Source organism: Mesocricetus auratus, unplaced genomic scaffold (genome assembly GCF_017639785.1).
Source record: "Mesocricetus auratus isolate SY011 unplaced genomic scaffold, BCM_Maur_2.0 contig_7264_pilon_obj, whole genome shotgun sequence".
NCBI lineage: Eukaryota > Metazoa > Chordata > Mammalia > Rodentia > Cricetidae > Mesocricetus > Mesocricetus auratus.
The window spans coordinates 2,274-24,393 of NW_024434752.1; the positions used below are offsets into that span (position 1 = coordinate 2,274).

Here is a 22,120-nt window from a genome sequence, read left to right on the forward strand (position 1 = left end):
CATGTTGCCACCGAACACCACATGAAGACTGGGATCTGGGCTGCCACCTGTGTCTTGCTGGTGTCCAGGGGCCATGCTGCTGCTGGAACCATCCTGATTTGAGTGGCCAGGGCTATCACCTGGAGTTAGGATGTTGACCAGGCCAAGCTGCTGCCTGGGGCCCTGACTAGGTCTATGACCCAGCTGCAGCTAGGGTCTGTGTTGAAGTCTGTGGATGAGGTTCCCACTAGAGCCTACATAGAGGCCTGGGATCTGGGCCAGAACCTGAGGCTCAGTGGGAATCTGGGGGTCATGCCACAACAGGGACCATACAGATCTGGGTGGCCTGAGCTGCCACTTGAGGCCATGGTATCATCCAGGCCCAGGCTGTTGCTGAGCACCATGTCTGGGTCCATGGCCTTATAGCAGCCAGGGTCTGGATTGATGTATGTGGTTTCTGTTGCCACTGAGGGCCATGAGTATGCCCACGGTCATATCAGCCACTAAGTCACATTGGTGTCCAAGGGCCAGGATGCATGCAAATCTGAGTGACCTGTGCTACTACTCAATGCTCTGGTAATGTCCTGGTCAGAGCTACAGCTAAGAGCCATGTCTAGGTCCACAGCACTGATGTAGCCAGGGTCTGTGCTGATGTCTGATGCTCCTGTTACTATCAAAGGCCATGCAGACACCCACGATCAAGGGCCAAGCTAGTGTCTCAGGGCCATACTGCCACTCAGTCCTGTGCTAATCTGAGTGGCCTGCACTCCCACCTGGAGCAGTGGTGACATGCAGACCCAGCTGCTGCCTCGGACCATGTCTGGGTCCGTGAGCTTACCATGACTGGGGTCTGTGTTGAATTCTGAGTCTTTGTATTGCCACCAAATGTTACATAGCAGCCCAGGGTTGCGGCCACAGCCTGAGGACAGGATGGTGTACAAAAGCCATGTGACTGCCAGAATTATATCAACCTGAGTGGCCATTGGTTCCACCTAGCACCCAGATGTCGTCCAGTCCCAAACTGCTACCGAGGGCCATGTCCAGCTGAAGCTGGGGTCTGTGTTCATGTCTGTGGCCCATGTCACCTCAGGGGACCTTAGGAACCATGTTAGATAAAATCAGAGGGCCATGCTGAGCTGTCCGGACCCTTCGTTGACCCTGGGAAAACTGGCCTTGCCCCTCGCTGGACACTAGAGCAACAGAGCTGGACCCTGCACTCAAGAGAGATGGCTCCAACCCTCAGCACAGGTGAGGGTGAACCGACTCTGAGGACATGGATGTAGGGGAGCTGAATCTACCCTTGCCTGAGGCAGGAGGCCCCAGGAGACAGGACTGACCAACTCAGCTATCACTCAGGCCCACAGCCAGACCTTGGGTTGGCCCACCCTAACATCTATCCCATCTAGGACCTGCTGGAGCCCATGAAGCGACTGGTGCTGCAGAACAACACCCACAAGATCTCCACAGGGTATCCCAGAGGACTTTCAGTGAGGATCCAGCAACCAGAGGTTGTACCAGCAACCAGAGCCATTGAACCAGACCCATGACTCATTGCAATGAACATTTGCAAGTAAAGCTGATAGGACAAAAGGGTATACATCTTGTGACACATCAAAGCCCCCAGTGCCACCAGGATGAAAGAAGAAGTGTTGGAGAGGCAGGAAAGAAAGAGAAGCAAAGAGGTTTATTTGTTGTTGTTTGTCTTGGTTTGCTTTTGTTTGTTTTGTTCTTATTTTTATTTGCTTTCTTGCTTACTGTTTTGTTTTCTTTGGTGGGGGACACTGCTGGGGTGAGGGGAGGATATGGGGGAACTGGGGGTAAGCAGAATTGGGGTGCATGATTTGAAACTCTCAAAGAACCAATAAAGAAGTTAAATTTAAAAACAGTACCACTTGTGTGCCCTACTTCTGGAGGCTAGAAAGGGGTGTAGGATCCCCTGGAACTGGGGTTACAGGTGGTTGTGAGCCCTCATATGAATGTTCAGAGTTGAACTACTGTCCACAGCAAGAGCAGGCAGTGGGCAGCTTACATAAAGAGAAACGGGATAATTTAAGTTAGAAAAGTTGTCTAGAAACAAGTTAAGCTAAGGCCCGGCATTCATAAATAAGAATATATGTCTCCATGCATTTATTTGGGAGCTGGGGTGGTGGGCCTCCAAAGAGTGAAAAAAACCGACTACAAGCTAATATTAAGCATTAGTGGAAGACTTGCAACAATAGGAGACTTCTTGGCATGAGGGCCAGGACACTGGTGAAGTAATATAAATCTACTCAAGTGTGTCTAAATCATGAGGACATGTACTGGCCTGTATAGCTGCAAGTTCAGAGAAGGCATGGTGGTTGCTTTGCTAGTGGCTTAATATCATCACTGAAGACCTACTTTCTTTGTTTCTGCTCAACATTCTGTGGTGTCAGCTCCCTACTAGTCTCAAGATGGTTGTAAACTCGTACTACTTGCTTGTTTGTTTGCATTCAAAGATCGGGAGAAGATAGAGAGAAGGAAAATGGAGGTTAAGAGGACTGTTTCAGAAGCTTCAAGGCCCTACAAAATATTTCCTCCTTTCCTATTGGCTTAACTTTTATCAGGTGCTGTGACAGAACAAGAAAGTATGGAGGTTCTTCCATCTTGTATTCTTGCTAAGAGCATTTTACACTTGGCTAGAATTTGATCTCCTTGATTGGGAAGCCCTGTTGAAAATTATCATAACTGAGGTCAAGATGCTCCAGCTAACCTATTTTAGTTTCTGTTAAACCACTTGTTTGTGCAGAAACCCCATCCCTTCAGCTAACTGCTTATCTTAACTTGGGTTAATCTGATTGCTTGCAAAATAAACATTCCCTGCAACTGCCAAGCAAGATACTATGATGTTGTTTTGACCTTTAAAATTCCTTTTCTCTAGCCGGGTGTGGTGGCGCACGCCTTTAGTCCCAGCATTCAGGAGGCAGAGGCAGGTGGATTTCTGAGTTCAAGGCTAGCCTGGTCTACACAGTGAGTTCTGGGACAGCCAGGGTTACGGAGAAACCGGTCTTGAAAAACAAACAAAACAAAACCCATGAACAAAACAAAAACCCAATTGGCAAAAGACTGTGTCTGTGTACTCTATGTTGGCACCCCATAACATTGTCTTGTCTTGAACCAAGAACTATAACTAGGAATCAGAATCAAGCTCATTAGTTTTCAAGTTAGTCTGTATCTCTCATTATTGCAACTAGCATGAGCTATTTTTATCTCCAAAGCATAAATACAATTCATGGAGAAGTGTACAAGAGTGAGGGTAGTTACCAATGAAAGAGACAATGAATTTTATAGAGATTATAAAAATGTGTGTGCAGGTACCTGCAGAGGCCACAAGAGGGCATCTGATCTTCTAGAGCTAGAGTTATAGGTGGGTCATCTGATGTGGGTGCTGGGAACAGAACTTGAGTCCTTGGGAAGATACGAAAGTGCTCTTAACCACTGAGCCATTTCTCTAGCCCCAGTTTTGTTCATTTTTGTTTGATGAATACTTGTTGTGACTTTAAATAATGGCAGGTACTTGGGCAAAACACTGTCTAGTATGGAAGGTAGCATTAATAATGGTATAGCACAGTGTTGTGAAGGTTAGAATGGGATGTATTGTTCATAAGGAAACCACGTAGCAGGGGGAAGGGATGGACTTCTCAGACAGGGAAGACTTCCCTTTAGGTTTAAGTGATTAACTGTAATCTAAGGCATTTGGTAGGAGAGATGTATAGTCTCTGGCCAGAGCTATTCCATCTCTTGGTTTTCCAGTAGGAGCATCTGCTTCCAAACTGTGAGGCAGAGCAGAAGATAGGGGAGTGGGAGTAGGAAAAATGAGAACTGAGGAAAGGAGGAGGGCAGGGGATGGGAGAAGAAAAAGAGGGGAGGGAAAAGGATGTTGGATGTGCTGGTACCTTGATTACAACTCATGAACCAAAATATATGATTATTAAACATATTTGGTCCAGAGTCCAGGATACCTTAGTTTTTAAACCTGTTATTTTTTAACCCCAGAATTCCATCCAGGAGTATATTATATTTAGTAGTCATAATCTCCTAGAGTTTCTTCAATTTTCCTTGCTTTTAATGACCTTGAAGTTTTGAGGCATGCTGGTCAGGTATTTTGTGGGACCTAGTAGTTTTCTAACCTAACCACGAAGTGTAATCTCATCACTTCTGACCATAATCTACTTGTTAGAAGCTACTGCAAAATCTAGCCCACTGCAGGGGAGGAGGATTGAGCTGTATCTGTTGAAGACAGGAGTATCAAAGAATTTGTGGGTGAGTCCTTAAGCCTCACCTACGAGGTGATGGTTTCAGTAATACAGTGATAGAATCCAAAAATTTGCATTTTTAACAAGCTTCCAGGTGCTGCTGCTGTGAATGGGCTAGAGATTTCATTAAGAACCACGGAGAGCTTGTGTAAGACCTTATTGTGCACAACAAGCTGGAAAAACTTTGAGATGATTCAAACTTAAGAGATCTAACCACCACTGAAATCAACTGGTTTAGTTTCTAGATTAACTGTTATCATGTACAAAAGTGTCTTATATTTGTATTAGATGTGATTTGTTTTATTTAATTGTCACAAATACTAGGGAGAGAATCCATACATCTCCACCTGACTTTAAAATAACCGAGAGACAGAAAGGCTAGGAGACCAGTCTTAGGTCACACAGCATGCTTATGATAGGGTCAAGTTAAGGGCTGAGTCACTGAGCCATGAACCAGCACCAGTTTCCATCATACAGGCTTCTTTCACATTTTTCCAATTTTCAGGACTCGGACACTCTTTACAGAGGAGACAGGAAAGGGAGACTGGAAAACTACGAGTCTGGTTTCTGAAGGGCAGTTTAAATACCCTGTGGGAGTGGTCTTGAGCGTCTCTGGGGAAGGGGTCATCATTTGGCAGACTTTCTGAGATGCAGCAGGGTTTACAGGGATGGGGGCTTGGGTAGAACTTCCACCACAACACTAATAATCAGATTAAGAAGAAAGTTTTTTTTAATCTTTTTTTGTAGCTGATGTTTACATGTTATCAAAAATTAAGTCAATGTTTGGTGGTAATGGTTAAAGCCAGCAGTATTTCATATAGCCACTAGGAAATACAGATTTTATATGCTGAGCCATGAATTCAAGTTCACTATCATGCAAAGAAAATCCAGCAGTGTAAACATAGCAGATACCTGCCCCCAAATAGTGGTGAAACTGTGTCAGGGTTCTATGGTGGTGAGAAATTGTGAAAGAATCATTAGTAGCTCTAATTTGAACCTTTCCAATGGATGTGTATGTGGGGGTGGGACGGGGCAATGAAATATGATTAATCCCATCAAACCGTTTTGGGGTGAGAGGATTTAGGAAACATGGACATCGAGTGTTAATGACCTTTATTTGTAATGGATTCCTCCAATGGTGGTAGTAGGGAGAGTGGCATGAATAGAGTTAGTGACCTAAGAATCTTGCTCAGTTATTGGCTTAAAGTGGTAATTAGACGTATAGGGCGGGGAACTGCAGCCAGTGACGTAACAATCCTTGTTTTGGTAACAATCAGTCCAAATGTATTCACTAGTGTGAAGGTGGGCAGACAGGGAGCAGAGGTCCTGACCAGTAGCTGGGGGTGGGGAGACTGGGGAGCAGGGAGCAAAGCAGTTACTTCCATTTAATTCTGTGCTAAGGTACCAGTATTGTTGGAGGGAATGAAACAAACCATGTAGTTAAGAGGAAAAGAATTTGAAAAAGCATTGGACTGCAAGGAACAACTTAAAGCCGAGCAGTCAGCTGATCCGAGGAGGCCTTCCAGGAGAGGGGCCTGGGGTTCGAAAGGTCTAGGGCTGCGCTAAATATCGTGTTTCAGGGCGTGGGCTCCCAGCGTCCTCCAGGTCTCCAAGTACCTTTTGGTCTTGGAAGACCAGATCCAGGGAGGGAAAGACATCAGCCAGGTTTGCGGAGAACCGGGTAAGATGCATGAGCGAGCGAGGGCGGGAGGTTTGGGCGTGTTACCGGGGCTTTAAGAAAGTTTTGGCGGCGGCGGCAGCCAATCAGCGGCGTGCGCGTGCCCCCCGTGCCCCTCAGAGCCCACGAGCGCCGCGTACGTGCGGCGGCAGGCCCCGCCTCTTCTGGGCGGAGCTCAAGAACCCGCGGGCAGCGGGCCACAGCAGCCTTACTGCCTCTGGAGCTTGTTTAGGTGCTGAGGCAGCGACTGCGCTGCTGGCGCCAAGGCCGAGCCCCAGGTGGAGGTGAACCTCCCCAGGCGCTGCCGGCCCCTGCAGCAGTCTGCGACGTCTTGGCGGTTCTGCGCATTGCCTGGGTGAGGATGCGGCTCTTCTTTCGGCTGCTCAAGCAGCCGGTCCCCAAACAGATCGAGCGCTACTCCTGCTTCTCTCCGTCGCCGCTGTCATTCAAACAGTTCCTGGACTTCGGTGAGTGTGACGCCTTGGGGCCAGCCGCCCCCAAGGCCCGAGGGAGTGAGGGAGTCGCCATTCCCTCCCTCCAGCCTGCTGGGCTCTTCAGCCTCAATGCAAAATCCATGGGAACCGCCTGGCGGGTGATGGGGATACAAGCTTGGGAAGCTCCTGGAGTTTGAGGTTTCGGGTTTCAGGAGGTGGAGGGCAGGGCCTGACACCCACACACCCAGCTTCCTCCAGGGACTCTCATCCCAGTTGAAACTCCTCAGCCGTCCAACCTTTCCTTAGATCTAACTTGACTCAAACCGCCCTGTCCGGAAAACTTCAGAAAGATCTCTTAAATGTTTTTATTTTTAGAGTTTTTAATGGTTGGGAAGAAGTGTTTAGTAACACCTTGAGGTTGAGTAAATCCTGCAGTGGCATTTTGTTCCTCTTCTGCTGTGAGGTGTTGGGTTGCCTGGAGTGGCAGGACTTAGAACAGTCTCAGTCGTGGCCTGCAAATGCCTTAGATGTTGGGCAAGAGCTGACCTGTGGGCTCCTGGCCACAGAGCAGGGGTTCTAGGACAGCTCCAGCCTAAGGGTGAGCACCTTTGCTTGGTGTCCCTGGCACTCTGTTGGCAGCTGAGCTAGTACTTGGTTTACATGGGTTGGGGTGAGAAGGGAGAGGACCCAAATAAAGTCTGAGGCCTAACTTAGATGGGAATAGATTCCACCACCTTCCATTAACTAATCAATCCTGTTTCCCCAGAGGATGCCATTCCAACGCCAGCAGGCTGAATGCGGTTGTGAAACACCTGAAAATAAAACAAAAATGGAACTCAGCATTGCCGAAGGAAAATCAAGGTGACTTAGGCTCTCAAAGCCAAGCTCTGTTTAAATCTTTTGACTTAAAAATGTCATGGGATGGTGTCAGTTGTGTATAAAAAGTGAAAAATTGGTAGAACCTTCTGGGAAGACCAGCTATACAGAATGTGATGTTGTCTATAATTGGGGGAAACATACAGGATAGAAAGAGAGGTTTAGGTTAAACATTTAAGGCGATGCCAAATTACATTTTAGAAATCAAGCTGCCAAAGTTAGATGATGGTCTAAGATGAGGCAGAAGTTGGTCTTTAAATCCTAAGTTTCATTTTCAAAAGCTTTTCAGTAGTTGAACCCTACTCTCTCTGCCTCTTTCTTGCTACTTGTAAATTTTATTCTTAAACATTTTATTTGTGTATATATTTGGGTTTGTGTGGTTACACGTGTCATGGTGTGGCTGTAGAGGTCAGAGGACAACTTGGAGTTAGTTCTCTCCTACTGTGTGGGTCCCAGAGATCAAACTCTGGTGGTCAGGCTTGGCAGAAAATGCCTTTACTCGCTGCACTTTCTAGCCCCACCCTGCTTGTAAAGTTTTAGAGGTTTGAGGCAGGTCCTGACTTAACAGCTTAGAATGAAAATGTTGCTATTGCTATAAGTAGGTATGTTTTTCTAATTTAGGGTATGTTAAGAGAAGCTTTTTCCTTGCTAGCCGCTTTGGTTATCCCCCGCCAGTCGCCTGGGCTCTGCCGCGCCAGCCTGGTTCTAGATCCGCATGAGTCCCAAATAAACACACAGGAGGCTATCTTAATTATGAAGCTGTTGGCCTTGCTTGTCTCTTACTGGCTAGCTCTGCTTTAAGTAATTACCCCATAATTGTTAATCTAAGTATGTCTCTTACCGGAGAATAGTCCCGGGCTTCCCACCCCATGCGGCTACATGTCGACCCTCTTGTGTTTCTCCTACCCAGAGTTCTCCTGGACTCCTAGTCCCTCCCATCTTGGTTCCCTATAGGCTCAACAGTACTTTATTGACATAAGACTTCCCCAACATCTCCTCTTTTCTGTTTAAACAAAAAGAAAGGTCTTAACTTTAACATAGTCAAATTGTATATGACAGAACAGTTATCAAGTAAGAACACAATTACAACATTTTGTCTATTAACATTTAGCAAGATCTAAAGAAAATATCATCTATCCCATTCTTGTGAGTCTAAAGTTCTATATGTAGCTTATCTCTTATCATAACTAAGGAAAACTATAATTATAACTATCTGTCTTCAACTCTATCAAAGACCACAGAAGGATAATATATAAACACTAGGATTGACAGAGATATCTTACTGCCTGGACAGTCACCCGAAGTTCCTCTGTAACGTTGGGGCATCCATCTTCAGCCCATAGGCCACAATGTGTCTGGAACACTTCTCAGCAAAGCAGGAAATTTCAAACTGTCCATCTGCATTGGCAGTCTGTCAGTCATTTTTCTTTGTCCTGCAGAACGTCTCCTAGACTCTTCCATGAAGCAGGAACCCTGTAAGACTGAGTTCAGCAGTCACTTTTCTGTGGGTCCTGCATGTCCGGATTATACAACAAGAGTCAAACAGTCTAGGCAAGAGCAGTTTCTTGCCCAAATGGCTAATATTGCCATGTTGAAAGCAAACTCCATAACAAGTTTCTTCGATGCCCATCTTCCTCTCAGATGTAATTGGTGCTGCCAGGAGCAGACATTTCTCATTGTCAAGAAAAACCCTAAACCATTTTAAATGCCATGTTCTGAAGGTCTTTGAGAGGTTTGAAGACTGTCTATCTATCTCAAATATATTTCTGTATATCTAGAACACCTAACTTATGTAACTAGAAATTCTATTATAAGTAACTATCTATAGTCTGTATTCAATTATGCATTACATTGTAAAAGATCAGTATAAGCACAATACTTAGTCAAGAGGAGAAATAAACACATCACAAAATTGACCTTGAATTTGTATCAATAAATGAAAAACAATACCCATGCCATAATTCCCCTTTTTACCATTAAAAAAGATTGGCTGTGATCACTAGCCAATTATAAACAATCCCATTTAAATGAAAACAAAGATTTATAAACAAGATGGGAATTGGGACGTCGCTCATTCCAAACTGCTTCCTGCTGGAAGGGGGCACTGTTCATACCATGGGGATCATGACAAAACACAGAAACCTGTATCAGTCCGTATTTTCTGGGCCTGTAAAACTGCATCATCTTAGCTGTTTCAATTGTTGGAACATCTGGTCCACTGCTTCTGGGGGTCTTGGTTCGTCAAACCACAGAAGTCTGGAAGAAATCCTCAGCTTTTTATGTTCTGTGGAAACATAAATTAAAACTCCTTTTCCGAGTAACATATCCTTAAATTTTGAGGTCAAGGCATTTTCAAAAGATAGAAGTTGGATTAATTCAGCAGCATTTATAATCAAGTGTACTTTAGCAGCAGTTCCTTCCTGAGCAAGCAAAAAACTGAAAAACACAATAGTGTACAGTATCCAGACTCTCTGTGTATTTTCCATCTTTGTGTGGCTTATTTATTTATTATTACTTTATTTCTTTCACTTTTATTTCTTTTTCTCTGAGATAGGGTTTCTCTTTGGAAATCTGCCTGCCTCTGCCTCTGGAGCAATTCCTACTGGCGTGCGCCACCACAACGCCAGCTTTTGTATTTATTTACCACTTTGCCGTTTCATTTTCTCTCTCAATTTCACATATATTTTAAAACACACTGTAAACGTTTAGAGATTTTCTTCATCCAAGTCTGACTTTACTGTAAATCTTTATGTTTTTCTGACCACGTGTCTTATCTGTAAAACCACGGCTGTTTTAAACTGCCGGTTTTTCCGTCAAGATGGCGGGCGTAAGCATGACTCCAGCTTACCGCCTCAGTCCATGCTGACATCCAGCAAAAGCTGCCACTTCCAGCTGTACGTACACACCTTTCAATCGTTAGCAGAGTCTCTTAAAACAACCTTGTTGGTTTTTTTCTTTTTCTTTTTTTTTTCTTTTTCTTTTTCTTTTTCTTTTTCTTTTTCTTTTTCTTTTTCTTTTTATGCCGAGTCAGGAAGACTCCAGTAAGCGAGCCACGTGAATCTCGGCTTGTCGCTAGCAAAACAGAGCACACCTGAGGAAAATGCTGCTACCAAAATCTGTGCTTCTCTCCGTTCTTCTGTTTCTAAAATTCCTTTAAAGCTTTTGTCATTCTGCGTGGAAATTCATGATCCCACTCCTGATCACCATTATGTTAAGAGAAGCTTTCCTTGAGAGGAGCCTTCTCGCCCGCCTGGTTCCAAATCCGCATCAGTCCCAAATAAACACACAGGAGGCTATATTCATTATGAAGCTGTTGGCCTTTCTTGTTTCTAACTGGCTAGCTCTGACTTAAGTAATTACCCCATAATTGTTAATCTAAGTATGTCTCTTACCGGAGAGGTTTCCAGGCTTCCTACCCCAATGGCGGTTACATCTCGAACTCTCTTGTCTTTCTCTTTCCCAGAATCCTCCTCGACTCCTAGTCCCTCCTATCTAGGTTTTCTATAGGCTCAACAGTACTTTATTGACAAATAACTTCCCCAACAAGGGTATAGAGATTATTGTGAACATAGGAAACCTTTGTTAGGGTAAATTGAGACAAATTCTCAGTAAAAAGAACACAAGGAATCTTGGTCACTCCCACATTCAGTGTTTGTGATAGTTGGTATAGTGTGCCTGAAATTGCAGTTAATTTACTTCTCTGGCAACTAGTATCTCCCATGTTAATATGCATCTTGGCAAGGATGTTATTTGAGTAGGAAAGTTACAGTAGGGAATAGTGTTGTGGTTGATAATTTATAGGGGGAATATCTAGAAATAAATGTTCACCATTTTAAAAGCGTTGAGGTCAGTGGTTTGGGGCCAGGGCCTCATGCTCTGAATTTCTGGTGTTAGTTGTGTACAGGTGGGATGGAGGGCACCGGTATTTTTAGAAGACCCCAGGGTCATTGTAAAGTATCATCTGGGTTAAAAACTTAACCAAGTTGCACTTCTGACTGATCTGCTGTCCCCCTTTCATCTGTGTGGAGTATTTGTTTAAACTTTTTAAAGTAAGAATTTATTGACTTATATCTTTACTGGAAATTCTATCTTCAAGAATAACAAGTATTCTAAATGGAGTATCATTTCCAAGTGCAGGATTTTATAAAACCAGACAACAGATATCATTATATGTTCCTTTTCAGCTCACAGTGACAGTTACATGGTTCCAGATTTAAAAAATGCAAAAGGACCAAGGCAGAAAAGGCTTTAAAAAAAACTTCTGTTAACTAGTCTTGCAATCTTTGTATAAGTTGCAGCTTATACTTTAATTTGTATTGCTTTTTAAACTTAATACAAAAGAACTTACCTTATATGTACATGTAAACTTTCTTTTCCTTTCTGTGACTTTTGAGAATTCACATGGGCATAGTATAATTAGACAACTCACAGTTGATGGCTTGTGGGATGTTTCTAGTCTTTGCTATGACAAGAACTACAGTGAATTGTGTTCATTGTAATTTCACGCATGTCTGAGTAGAGATAGAAGACAAATTCCTAAAGGTGACCTTGCTACATCAGGAAGGATGCACATTTGCAGTTTTTGATAATTGTGAGCAAATTCCTTTTCATAGGAGATGTCTACCTACTGGAAGTTTCTGAGACAGAGTGCCTGTTTTCCTGTACTTTTGCTACATGGTTGTCACACTTAATAGGTGAAAATCATGTTTACATAGAAACTTTTTCTTGGCTTTTCATTATGGAAGATTGTAAAAATAAAAGTAGAAGGGATAGTTTGATGAACTCTTGGGTCATTTATATTTGTATATGTTTGCATATGCAGGCTGTTAGGTTTACTTTACTTATCAAAGTTAGGTTTGTTTCAGAAAGACAATTTTTACTTTTTATCCAGTAACACTATTCTTTTGAGTTAACTTTCTTTCAAGATTTGGTATATTCCTATTAAACCTTCCATGGGAATCTATGGTATTGGTCTCTGTATATAACACATTCTTATTGCCTTCTCCCATCCCTATCAACCCCCACACCACAGTCCCTTTCCTAGATTCATGACTTTTGGTTTGCTTTTATGTTCCATTTAATTGAACCAGAGCTGTCTGTGTGACCATTGAATTGGAGCTTTGTAATTATTTATTTATTTATTGAGACAGGGTCTCTGTGTAGACAACGCTGACTTAAACTCAGGTTTGCCTGCCTTTGCCTTTTAAGAGCTAGGACTAAAGATATGTGCCACCATGCCCAGATTATTTGTTTGTTTGTTTATTTGTTTATTTATTTTGGACACTGTTGGCTTTACGGACGCTGTAACGATATGCGACACACAATTACGGAAAGTGAAACTAAGTATTTTATGTAGAAAATTACTCACAAGATACCAAACCCCGAGAAGCCCAGCAGATCTCAGCTAGCAACTGGACCGGAAGCCGAACTCCAGGAAAAGAGAGAGTGAGACTTCCTGTGCGCTCTTCCTGTCTTTTATGCCTTCCCCCGTAACGCCCCTAGCCATGCCCAAAAGTGGGCTTGGCTAGTGACGTAGTTCCGCCTACGTACGTATACGTCTTTATGTCCAGCCGTATACGTCTTTAGTCCTGCCTAAAGTGGGTGTGGTTAGCGGTGTGGTAAACCGCCCTTTTATTACCTCATCTGTATGCACCTCTAGTAAGTCACATGTTTAATGGCGGCATAGACTTAGTAAGTCACATGTTTAATGGCGGCATCAGACTTCCTCCTACAGGACACAGTCTTACTTTGTACTCCAGGCTAGTCTTGAACTCACAGTCCTCCTCCATGGTCTTCTGAGTGCTGGGATTGCTGGTGACGTTTACATGTAGCTTTGATAGTAGTGTCTTAACAGTTTTCCTTTATTTCTTGATTTTCATTTTTATTCTCGACCCTTCCCCAAACCTTTATTTTAGATAGAATTTTATTTTGCTAGAACTCACCATGTAGGTCAAACTGGCCTTGGATGCTTAGTGATTCCTTTGTTTCAACTTTTTGAGTGCTGAAATTACTGGCATGAGGTACCATGTCTGGCTTCCACCCTCTTCTGGTTTATTTGGTTAAATTTATTTAATCGTTTCATGGCTTTGATCTTCCAGTTCATGCTTACCTAGACTTTAATATGTCTCTGACATCCTTGTATCGGTTTGTACTTTTTCTTTTCTTTTTTAAAACAAGTTGAGTACTAGTTTCTTTTTGCCATTGCCTTTTGTTTCAGGTTTTTTCTATTTTTAATTCTATTTTAATTTTATGTAGATGTTTTACCTGCATGTATGCTTGTTCACCCCTTGCTTGCCTGGTGAACACAGAGGCCAGAAAGGGAATTCAGATCACTTGGAATGGCAGTTACAGACTGTTGTGAACCACTATGTAGGTGCTGGGAATTGAACCTAGGTCCTCTGGAAGAGCAGCCAATGCTCTTAACTGCTGAGCAATTTCTCCAGCCACTTTATTTCAGTTCTTAAAGCTTAAGGCTGGCTAATCAGTGCTTTAGCTGCTGATATGTGTATTTGAACCTTACCCCCATCTTTTCTATATCCTGGAAGATGTTTATTCTTTTATTAATGAAGGTTAGCTTGAGAGTGTTGAAACTTCCATTGTAGGTTTATTCTGTATATTAATTGTTTTCAGTTTGTTGAATGATTGTAGAATGTTTTCTAGGTTCTCTGACTTTCTGATGTTTGCACTGTGTGTGGTCATTTCTTGTGAGTGTTCCTTGAGCAGCAGAAATAAGGCTGTTTTCTCTTCCCAGGTTACAGAATTATATATATACCATATTGTTATTTAGGATTTTTATATATTGTTAAAAACTCACAGAAATTATTGTTGATCAAATAAGAAAATTTAAAGTCTTCAAATTTCATTCTATTCTCCCATATATGTCTTAGGTTTTTGTCATATGTTGTTAATGTGATCCTTAGTGCTTATTAACTGTCATGTCCTCACGGTAAATTTTTGCTTTTAGCAGCTAGTTCAATGCTTTTTGGTCTGGATTCCAGCCTTATTTGATGTTGAGATCTAGTTCCCTATCTTCCTGTTTGCATTCTTATTTTGTTTTTCTGAATTATTTTGCTTTAAGTATTTCTCTAAAGTTGGTTTTTCTTTGTAATAACTTTTTATTTATATGGTAGTTTTATCAGGAATATACTTATTGGTACAAATCAATAGATCTGTCATACATAATGGTCATATCTGTGATTTTTTTCCCTATTGTTTTTAATGCCTTTATTTTTCTCCCTTTCACATAATTTATTACTTTATTTTACCATATTATTTTAACTAATACTTAGTTACTTAATTTCTGTAATTTTTAAAGATTATTTTATGTGTGTAAGTATTTTGCTTGCTTACAATGTGCTTGGTACCCTCAGAGGTCAAATGAGGGGTCAGATCCTCTGAAACTGGAGTTAAGGATGGTTGTGAACCACTGTTTGGGTGCTTGAAATAGAACCTGGGTCCTTTGCAAGAGCAACAAGTGCTCTTAACTGCCCAGTCATCCAGCCAGCCTCCACCTCAAATCTTTAGACTATATTTTCCTTTGTCCAAATATGGTCACGGCCTGCTAGCCACATGGACCTCTTGAGCAGTTGAAATGTGGCTAGAGTGGCTGAGAAACTTAATTGACTTAATTGTACTTTAACAGACTTGATTCAGTTCACTTTAAAATTGTGTTGTGTGGGTGTGTTTAGATGCATGTGTGTATATGGTGTGGAGGCCAAAGGACGACTTTAGCTCTCTTTCCTTAGGAATTAACAACTTTGTTCTTTGAGACAGGGACTTTCACTTGCCTGCAATTCAGCAGATATGGCAGAGAGCCAGTAATCTGACTGTCTCTCTCCCTCCCGCATGAGAATTACAAGTGTAAGCCACCATGCCTGACTTTTTTGTTGTTGTTTTTGTTTTCAAGACAGGGTTTCTCTGTGCAGCCCTGCCTGTCCTGGAGCTAGCTCTGTAGACCAGGCTGGCCTCAAATTCACAGGGCCTGCCTCTGCCTCCCAAGTGCGAGATTAAAGGTGTTTGTTTCTGGGGATGGAACTCAGGTTCTCATAGTTGTGAGACAAGTGTTTTACTGACTGACTTATTGCAGCCCTCAGTTAATTTCAAGTATGTTTAAAATAATTTGGAAATAAGAATTTACCTTGACAAGTATAAACTTTATGGCATCTAGTTATATAGCTTCTAAATTGTGATATGCTATACATGTATGATACATAACAGATATCAAGTAATTACATGAAACCAGTGAAATATCTCTTTTTTGAGGTGCTGAAGATTGAATCTGGAGCTTTGTGTGTACTAGGCCAGTGCTCTACCACTGAGATATACTCTACAGCATTCATATTGATTATATATTAAAATACTTACACATGTGAGGATAAACAATATTAATAGTCTTAACTATTTTTTTCTTTTCTTTTTCTTTTTATTAATAATTTTTTTCCATTTTAAATTTAGATAAGAAACAAGGTTGCTTCACAAGTCAGTACGAGGTCCCTCTCCCTTTCCCTCCCCTCCTCCCGTGCCCTCCCCCCATCCCCCCCGTTATCCCCTCATTCCCCCAGGGAGGGTGAGGCCCTCCATGGGGGTGTCCATAGTCTGTCATTTCATATAGTGCAGGGCCTAGACCCTTCCCCAAGGCTTCAGGGTGAGAGTGCAACTCACATTGTTCTATGGGAGTCCAGAGACCATGTGTATACTTGGGATGGGTACTGATCTGCTGTCCAAGGCTCAATAGATTACCTAGGCCTCCTCACTGACACCCAGATTCGGGGGGGTCTTGATCAGTCCCATGCTGGATTCCCAGGCTGATGCCTGGGATTCAAGAGTTAACCTTTGTCTGGTCAGCTGTTTCTGGGGGTTCAACCAGCCCAGTCTTAATCCCTTTGATCATCAGTCCTCCCTCTCTGTTATTGGCTTTCTTGAGTTCAGCTCAGTACTTAACCAGCCAGTAAATGAAGTTACTGTTTCCCAGACTCTCTGGCCATAGGATTGTAGGCTGGCACTCCCCAGATCTATGACTAAAATCCATATATGAGAGAGTACATGCCATGTTTCTCTTTTTGTGACTGGGTTACCTCACTCAGGATGGTTTCTTCTAGTGTCATCCATTTGCCTGCGAATCTCATGATTCCATTATTTTTTTCTGCTGAATAGTACTCCATTGTGTAGATGTACCACATTTTCTCTATCCACTCTTCGGGTGAGGGACATCTAGGTTGCTTCCAAGTTCTGGCTATTACAAATAAAGCTGCTATGAACATAGTGGAACAGACATCTTTGTTATATGAATGGGCATCTTTTGGATATATGCCTAAGAGTGCAGTTGCTGGGTCTTGTGGTAGGTTTATTCCCATTTTTCTGAGGAATCTCCAGACTGCTTTCCAAAGTGGCTGAACCATTTGGCACTCCCACCAGCAATGGAGGAGTGTCCCCCTTTCACCACATCCTCTCCAGCATAAATTGTCATTGGTGTTTTTGATTTTAGCCATTCTGACAGGAGTGAGATGGTATCTCAGAGTTGCTTTGATTTGCATTTCCCGGATGGCTAAGGATGTTGAGCACTTTCTCAAGTGCCTCTCAGCCATTTTAGACTCCTTTATTGAAAACTCTCTATTTAGTTCTGCAGCCCACTTCTTAATTGGGTCCTTTGCTGTTTTGGAGACTTGCTTCTAGAGTTCTTTGTAAATTTTGGAGATCAACCCTCTGTCAGATGTGGGATTAGTGAATATTTTTTCCCATTCTGTGGGCTGCCTTTTTGTTTTGCTGTGTCCTTTGCCTTACAGAAGCTTCTCAGTTTCAGTAGGTCCCATTTATTAATTGTTGATCTCACTGTCTGTGCTACTGATGTTATGTTCAGGAAGCTGTCTCCTGTACCAGTTCGTTCAAGGGTACCACCCACTTTCTCTTCTAAGAGGTTCAGTGTGGCTGGATTTATGTTGAGGTCTTTGATCCATTTGGACTTAAGTTTTGTGCATGGCGATAAACATGGATCGATCCGCATTCTTCTACATGCCAGTCTCCAATTATGCCAGCACCATTTGTTGAAGATGCTTTCTTTATTCCATTGTATATTTTTAGCTTCTTTGTCAAAGATCAGATGTTCGTACGTGTGTGGGTTAATACCCGGATTTTCAATTTGATTCCATTGGTCTACCTGTCTATTTTTGTGCCAATACCAAGCTGTTTTCAGGACTATAGCTCTATAATAGAGCTTGAGATCAGGGATAGTGATGCCTCCGGACGTTGCCTTGTTGAACAGGGTTGTTTTGGCTATCCTGGGTCTTTTGTTTTTCCATACAAAATTGATGTTTGTTCTTTCAAGGTCTGTGAAGAATTGTGCTGGGATTTTAATGGGGATAGCATTGAATCTGTAGATTGCTTTTGGCAGGATTGCCATTTTTACTACATTGATCCTACCTATCCAAGAGCATGGGAGATCTTCCCATTTTCTGAGGGCTTCTTTAATTTCTTTCTTTAAAGATTCAAAGTTCTTACGATACAGGTCTTTCACTTGTTTGGTTAGCGTTACCCCAAGGTATTTTATGTTGTTTGTGGCAATTGTAAAGGGTGATGTTTCTCTGATTTCTCTTTCAGCCCTTTTATCATCTGTATATAGTAGGGCTACTGAATTTCTTGAATTGATCTTGTAACCTGCCAATTTGCTGAAGTTGTTAATCAGCTGTAAGAGTTCCCTGGTAGAGTTCTTTGGGTCATTGATGTAAACTATCATATCGTCTGCAAACAGTGAAAGTTTGACTTCTTCCTTCCCAATTTGTATCCCCTTGATCCCCCTTTGTTGTCGTATGGCAATAGCTAGAACTTCAAGTACCATGTTGAAAAGGTATGGAGAGAGTGGACAGCCTTGTTTTGTTCCTGATTTTAGAGGAATTGCGTTGAGTTTCTCTCCATTTAGTTTGATGTTGGCTGTTGGTTTACTGTATATGGCTTTTATTATGTTTAAGTATGTCCCTGTTATCCCAGATCTCTCCAAGACCTTTATCATGAAGTGGTGTTGGATTTTGTCAAAGGCTTTTTCAGCATCTAGTGAGATGATCATGTGATTTTTGTTTTTCAGCTTGTTTATATGGTGGATTACGTTGATGGATTTTCGTATGTTGAACCATCCCTGCATCCCTGGGATGAAACCTACTTGATCGTGGTGAATGATTGTTTTGATGTGTTCTTGGATCCAATTTGCCAGTATTTTATTGAGTATTTTTGCATCAATGTTCATGAGGGATATTGGTCTGAAGTTCTCTTTCTTGGTTGTATCTTTGTGTGGCTTGGGGATCAAGGTTATTGAAGCCTCATAGAAAGAGTTTGGCAAAGACCCTTCTGCTTCTACTGTGTGGAACACTTTGAGAAGAATTGGTATAAGCTGTTCTTTGAATTTGTTGTAGAATTCTGCACTGAGGCCATCTGGACCTGGACTTTTTTTGGTTGGGAGACTTTTGATGACAGCTTCTATTTCCATAGGGGTTATAGGTCTATTTAAATTGCTTATCTGTTCTTGATTTAGTTTTGGCAAATGATAGCTGTCCAGGAAGTCATCTATTTCCTTTAAATTTTCGAATTTTGTGGAGTACAGGTTTTCAAAGTATGACCTAATGATTCTCTGGATTTCCTCAGAGTCTGTTGTTATGTCCCCCTTTTCATTTCTGATTTTGTTAATTTGCGTGTTCACTCTCTGCTGTTTGGTAAGTTTGGACAAAGGTTTGTCTATCTTGTTGATTTTCTCAAAGAACCAACTCTTCGTTGCATTGATTCTTTGTATTGTTTTCCTGGTTTCTACTTTGTTGATTTCAGCCCTCAATTTGATTATTTCCTGGCGTCTACTCCTCCTGGGGAAGTTTGCTTCTTTGTGTTCTAGAGCTTTTAGCTGTGATGTTAATTCTCTGGTATAACTGTTTTCCTGTTTCTTCATGTGAGCACTTAGTGCTATGAACTTCCCCGTAGCACTGCTTTCAAAGTGTCCCATAGGTTTGGGTATGTTGTGTCTTCATTCTCATTGAATTCGAGGAAGTCTTTAATTTCTTTTTTTATTTCCTCTTTGACCCAGGGATGGTGCAGTTGAGCATTATTCAATTTCCATGAGTTTGTAGGCTTTCTGCAATTTGTGTTGTTGTTGAATTCTAATTTTAAGGCATGGTGGTCTGATAAGATGCATGGAGTTATTCCAATTTTTTTGTAGCTGCTGAGGTTTGACATGTTGCCAAGTATGTGGTCGATTTTTGAGAAGGTTCCATGTGGTGGTGAGAAGAAGGTATATTCTTTTTTATGAGGATGAAATGTTCTATAGATATCTGTTAATCCCAGTTGGGTCATTACTTCTATTAGACCCTTTGCTTCTTTGTTGAGTTTCTGTCTGGTATTCTTGTCTAGTGGTGAGAGTGGTGTGTTGAAATCTCCCACTATAACTGTGTGGGGCTTTAGATGAGATTTAAGTTCTAATAATGTTTCTTTAACGAATGTGGATGCCTTTGTATTGGGGGCATAGATGTTCAGGATAGACACTTCATCTTGGTGGGTTTCACCTGTGATGAGTATGTAATGACCTCCTTCATCTCTTTTGATTGATTTTATTTTAAAATCTAGTTTGTTAGATATTAGGATTGCTACCCCTGCTTGTTTCTTGGGTCCATTTGATTGAAAAATTTTTTCCCAACCTTTAACTCTCAAGTAATGTCTGTCTTTGAGGGTGAGGTGTGTTTCTTGTATGCAGCAGAAGGAAGGGTTCTGTCTTCGAATCCATTCTGTTAGTCTGTGTCTTTTTATGGGTGAGTTAAGGCCGTTAATATTGAGGGGTATTAATGACCATTGATTGCTCATCCTTCTTCGATTTGCGATGTTTGTTGTTGGTGGTATTATGGGTGGAATTTCACCCCTTTGTTCTTTTGGCTGTTGGTAGAGAAGGATTCTCTAATGCTTATGTTTTTCTGGTTGTAGTTAGCTTCCTTGGGTTGGAGTTTTCCTTCCAAAATTTTCTGTAGGGCTGGGTTAGTGGACACATATTGGTTGAATCTAGTTTTGTCATGGAATATCTTGTTTTCTCCATCTATAGTGATTGAGAGCTTTGCCGGGTATAGTAGACTGGGCTGGCATCCATGGTCTCTTAGTTTAGGTAGAATATCTATCCAGGACCTTCTGGCTTTCAGAGTTTCCATGGAGAAATCAGGTGTAATTCTGATAGGTCTGCCTTTATATGTTACTTGACCTTTTTCCTTAGCTGCTCTTAATATTCTTTCTTTATTCTGTATGTTTGGGGTCTTGATTATTATGTGGCGAGGGGATTTTTTTGTGGTCCACTCTATTTGGTGTTCCACAGCTCAGGGCCCCATAGGTTGCCCAGGCCTTCTCACTGACACTCACATTTGGGGGGTCCAGATCAGTCCCATGCTGGCCTCCCCACTGTTAGTCTGGGGTCCAAGAGCTCTCCCCTGTTCAGATCAGCTGTCTCTGCTGGTTTTGCCAGCCCATTCTTTGCCAATTTGCTCATCACTCCTCTCTGTCTGTCACTGGGTTCCTTGGGTTCAGTTCAGTGATTAATTGTGTGTTTGCCTCTGCTTCCATCAGTCACAGGATGAAGGCTCCCGGATGGTTATATGTGAGGAGCCGCCCTCGCTATCGCTATTGCCGTTAGAAGATGGCGCTGACATCTGCTGTCAGTTGGAGTTAACCGTTAGAAGATGGCGCTGACATCTGCTGTCAGTTGGAGTTAACCGTTTAAGCTGTGCCTCTCCCGTGGCGTCATCTGGGGTGATGTGCAAACCACCAATCCCGGCTCTACACGTCTCACTCGGAGCTCCTAGGTTTATATAAAGGGCTGGGTTTCTTAGCTTGGGGTCTCCCTCTAAGAAGCTGATCATCTATCTCTCAAGATGCATTAAAGCTTTACTGCAGAAGGATCCGAGTGTTCTGCGTCGTTCTTGCTGGCAAGACGGTAGCGCGGGACATCTGGTGCCGAAACCCGGGAACTCTTCAACATCGCCGGCGCCGCGGGAGACCCCTCGGAAGACGGGGCGGATTCAGAACTGCAGGGACGTAAGTTCAGAGAGGTATGCTTTATCCTGAACACCCCTTTCTCGACTTTGGCCTTAGTTTGTCATCACCGTGGGACGGGTCAGTGGAGGCTTTGGTGCTAGTCCTGTTTGTCCTTCTCCTTCATCGTGGCTGGTGCTGACAGAACGGTGCTGTCAGTCTGGTGCTGTCAGTCTGGTGCTGTCAGTCTGGTGCTGTCAGTCTGGTAACGGAGTTGAGCGCCGTTTTTTAGATAAGCCGCTAGCGCGATGGGGTTGTCACAGTCAGTGGTTACTGCCCTACAGACTGTGCTAAAACAAAGAGATCTTAAAATTGCACCACGAACACTTCAAAATTTTGTGAAGGAGGTAGATAGAGTGGCACCATGGTATGCTTGTTCCGGGTCCCTCACTGTGGCCTCATGGAACAAGCTAGGTAAAGAACTAGACAGGAAGCATGCAGAAGGAGATCTCCGCTTAGGTACCAAAGCCATTTGGAAGCTAGTTAAAAACTGCTTGGAGGATGAGGCCTGTCACCCTGCTATAATAGAAAGTCAGGGAACCTTAGAGGAAGTTCAGGATAGCATGTCAGAAACTGAACGGAGTGAGAGAATGGGAGCTCGCAAAAGGAAAGACATGTCTAAGAAAAAAGGCCCTCCCCGAGAAGTTAAGAAAGGGGGGAGAGAGAGAAGGGAGTGATCATTCACCCTTCACCCCCCTAACAAATCTAAGAAAAAGAAAAAGCCAGAATCTAGTCTATACCCTACAGTAGAGCTAGAAGCCTTGGAGCTAGATAATTCTGATTCTGACACTCTGTATTCTAGCTAAGAAGGTGGTCTAGAGGAGGAGGTGGCACGGTATGAG

The 22,120-nt window shown here is 42.6% G+C and overlaps 1 long non-coding RNA gene across 1 annotated transcript; it reads left to right on the plus strand.

Moving 5' to 3' along the window:
• Window positions 1-5,554: 5,554 nt before the first annotated feature.
• On the plus strand, window positions 5,555-12,355 carry LOC121138648. The gene is made up of 4 exons (XR_005875549.1): window positions 5,555-5,654; window positions 6,164-6,398; window positions 7,132-7,226; window positions 11,855-12,355. It is a non-coding gene; the product is annotated as an uncharacterized LOC121138648 (long non-coding RNA).
• The last annotated feature ends 9,765 nt before the right edge of the window (window positions 12,356-22,120 follow it).